This window comes from Ictidomys tridecemlineatus, chromosome X (assembly GCF_052094955.1).
Source record: "Ictidomys tridecemlineatus isolate mIctTri1 chromosome X, mIctTri1.hap1, whole genome shotgun sequence".
NCBI classification, from domain to species: Eukaryota; Metazoa; Chordata; class Mammalia; order Rodentia; family Sciuridae; genus Ictidomys; species Ictidomys tridecemlineatus.
In genome coordinates this window covers 115,728,703-115,732,625 of record NC_135493.1, presented here as the reverse complement: position 1 = coordinate 115,732,625, position 3,923 = coordinate 115,728,703, and the positions used below count along the sequence as shown (strand labels likewise).

Here is a 3,923-nt window from a genome sequence, read left to right as displayed (position 1 = left end):
GCCAGTAGGGCGTTGTCTTAACTATCTCAGGAATCTGGGTGTAGCAGAGGAACTTTGAAATGCCTGGGTCTTTTACATTTTAATTTTGCAGTTTAGAATCAGCTTAGAAATTTTACCCTTACATCAGTTTCTCAGAAAGCTGCAGCTCTGTAACAAAATGACAAAGCATATACTTAAATTTTCATAACAAACATCAACCCTATTTATTTTTCTTTTATGAGCTTTCCCTATACCTTTCTTTCTTTTGTTTTGGAAAAGGATGGTATTTAAGTTAGAAGTCTAAAATAACTCTTTGAGATCTATTCTAGAGATTTACTCATTTTTCTTTCTTTCTTTTAGTACTGGGGATTGAAATCAGGGGCACTTATCCACTAAGCCACAACCCCAGCCCTATTTTGTAAGTTATTTAGAGACAGAATCTCATTGAGTTGCTTAGGGCCTCATTGTTGCTGCAGCTGGCTTTGAACTTGCAATCCTCCTGTCTCAGCCTTACCAGCCACTGGGATTACAAGAGTGGGCCACCGTGCCCAGCAGATTTACTCATTTCTGTGGGTTATCTCTCACCTACACAGAGGTTTAGATGTTATTAAATTTGTGTTTGTTTTTCTCTTATTGGCCTGTTTTTTATTACAGAGAGTCCCAGCTACGAACTTGGGAAGGGTGGGGAGGGAAAATCATTTTTCTTCCCTTACACAAGTTCAAGCATACATCAGCATCCCTGAAGGGATTGTTCTGATTCAGTGGTCTCAGGTGGGTCCCAGATGAGTGATGCTGGTTATACTGGTTTGGAATTCACACTCTGAGAACCACTGATTTATTCCCAAGGATATTTTGCTTCATCAGGATTCAAGAGCATCCAGTTGGAGTAGAAACAGGTCAGTTTTGGCCAGATCTTCCCCCAGTTTCCCCCGTCTTTGGTTCTTTTCTTCCTCTTTACTCTTCATCTCACTTCATGTAACGGATACCCTCCTTAACCCTTCTCTATCAGACATCATTCTCAGGAATTTATTTTTTTCCTATTTTACCTGGCCAGGGATCCAGCCCAAGGCCTTGAACATACTAGGCAAGCACTTTACCAGTGAGCCAACCCCCAGTCCCAGGAAAGAAATTTCTATTAAATATTTACATGATATTAAGACAATGTCTTTTTACATCTTACAGGGGAATTGACACTGTCTATGGAATGGAACACAATGTCCATGGTCACTTTTTAGGTCTGATTTGTGGAAATCTCCATCCTCTATACCAAGCAATGAAGGTGCACATGTATCAAAGGATCTCTGCCTTCTGGTGTAGATACACACAAACACCAAACAAACAGACAAACAGCTGTCTGCATAATGACAGGATGATCATTAATGCAAGTTCTAGCCCTGGTGTTCTATGACGATTGGAGCAAACATTTAGGACTGGGTAAACCTTGCCAGAGTTACAAGAATTACCTTCTTGTAACAGTGGCTTCTCTATTGCAAGTTGTCCCTTGCAAGGTTACATCCCTTCCTTTTGCCCAGCATTCTAAATTCTAAAGAGAAGCCACACTTAAATGATTATGCTGTTAATTTCTAAATATTTCTTCTTTAGATTTATAGAACCCAGAAAATCTGGAGACCTTTAGATTACATGAGAATATGCACCTCCTTATTCTTTAGTTCTGTGCATCAGCTATCACAAAGCATGTAAATGGCTCTGAAGTTTAACTTGCAAAGGAGTCTGTCTAAAGAACTATAGGAACTAACTCCAGGAGGTCAAGGTCCATTGTGATATTCTGGCCAGACTAAAAAATAAAAGGAGACACATACCCTGGATGATAAGGATCCCACACAGCTTGTAGTCTTCCTGCTCATTGCCCCCTGTACTTCCCTATAAAAGCCTTTTGTGTACCCTCCTTCCTGAAGATAGAGCTTTGAGGACAATAGTCCCTCTCCATCTTCCAGGGTTCAGGCCTTTGAATAAAACTCATTTTCTTTTCATCAATTCTCATCTCCTAAGTATTTTCTGAGTATTTGAGTACTTGTGGTATATAGCTGGACCTAATAACACTTTCTTCTATTTAGGTGTTAATGACACCTAGAAGACCCCACTACCACATAACCACCACCATTTTCTTCATATGTATACCTGTCAGTTAACTAGAAAACAAAACAGGTGTTCACACTCCCACTTATTAGGATTATGAAAACTCTACATGGAAGTATGTGCAGAATGAAAAATTTTAAATCACACCTTTGACTTAAGATATTATTAAAGTTAACTCTCTAAGATTCAAAGTAATCACTAAGTATTAACAATACGAAGAAATACTTCCTTGTTATAATTCTAATGGCTTCTTTCTCTTCACTCTTGCTTCACAATTACTAGGATTAATCTTCAGTAAAAGGAGAGAACATATGATTACTTATTGTCTTAGACAGCTTTCTGTTGCTGTGACTAAATACCAGAGAGAAACAGTTTAAAAAGAAGGAAAGTTTGTTTTGGCTCACAGTTTCAGAGGTTCCAGTCCATGGTCACTTAGCTCCACTCTTTCTGGGCCTATGGTGAGGTAGAACATCATGGCAGGGAGTGTGTGTAGAGCAAAGTTGCTCACCTTATGGTGGCCAGGAAGCAGAGAGGGGGGGGGGAAGGGGCCAGGGACAAGATATACACTGCAAGGGCAAGTTTTCCAGTGACCTTTCTGTCTTCTTCCAACTAGGGTCCACCTCCTAAAGGTTCTACCAATAGCACCATGGGCTGAGGAACAAGCTTTCAATGCATGGGCTTTTGGGGATCATTCCAGATCTAAAGTATAACACTTCTAGTGTTAAAAATAAAGAGAAATTCAATATTAACATTCAATTTACCAATAAGCTTGTAACAGGTCATGTGTCTATTCATCTTGGTTAATGTCAAGTGCAATTAATGACTAAAGAGTCTAATTGTTTCTCGATCTAGCTAACTTTTCAGTTGAGTGGTTGGGCCTGAATCTCAATTAGAATAGTGAGTGGAAAACAATAAATTATAAGTGTTATATCCAGTGAATTTGAAGAAAGAAAATGAAAGGAAAAAGGAAATAAATGGCTTTATCTCTAGAAGAAGGTAGCATAGGCAGAAACTCTGCTTTTTCCCAATGTTCTATCTCTGCCCCAGGGAGAAACAGAGAGGAACTTTGGTAATGAGGGGACAGGAGAGAACAAAGAAGATGATTTCTGCCTGGCCTACAGGTTGTGTTTCAGGCAAGATATTTTTATATTCCTTTGTTTCCCCTTCACATGTAAATAAGTCTCCTCCAGACTCCTCCTTTCTGTCTGACCATTCCAGAAGGCTAATACTTGAGGGTGATGCAGATTTAATAGCCAGATGAAAGCAATGCTGGGTGCAGCTTCTTGCCACATTGCTGATAGCCTGGAAAATGTATGCAAGACAAAGGAGGATGAAATGTCTAATCAGAAGGAGTTGAAGTACCCCAGAACAATAATGATGATGATGTCAGCTACTGATTGTAAGGTTTCACTGTACATTCCTTTTTTTGACAAGCTTTAGTTCATCAAACTATTACAACAAAACATCATGGGAGACAGTGAACCTTGATGCAGAGTGAGTAGGCCAATTAGGAATGCATTCAGCTGCAGGGAACAATTTAAAAGAAATATCGAACATTTCACGCATGTTCATGTCATCTTTGCTCAGGGGCCATGCTAATCTCTGTATGGTTCCAATTTTAGCATATGTGTTGCCGAAGCAAGCACTGCAGGTAACAATTTACCTACTAAATTGCAGACAAAGCGTGAAGCTCTTTTCAAACGTGATTTCCTATCTTCACAGCAACCTTGCAAGATATATTTTTTTAAAGTCCATTTATTAGGCAATGAAACTAAAGCCCAGAGGAGTTAAGTAACTTGCCCAAGGACACAACCTTCAAATAATAACCTTTCCTCATATTATTCAAC

The 3,923-nt window shown here is 39.3% G+C and overlaps 1 non-coding gene across 1 annotated transcript; it reads right to left on the bottom strand.

Moving 5' to 3' along the window:
• Positions 1-3,618: 3,618 nt before the first annotated feature.
• On the bottom strand, positions 3,619-3,722 carry LOC120891297 (U6 spliceosomal RNA). The gene has a single exon (XR_005735676.1). It is a non-coding gene; the product is annotated as a U6 spliceosomal RNA (small nuclear RNA).
• Between the last annotated feature and the right edge of the window lie 201 nt (positions 3,723-3,923).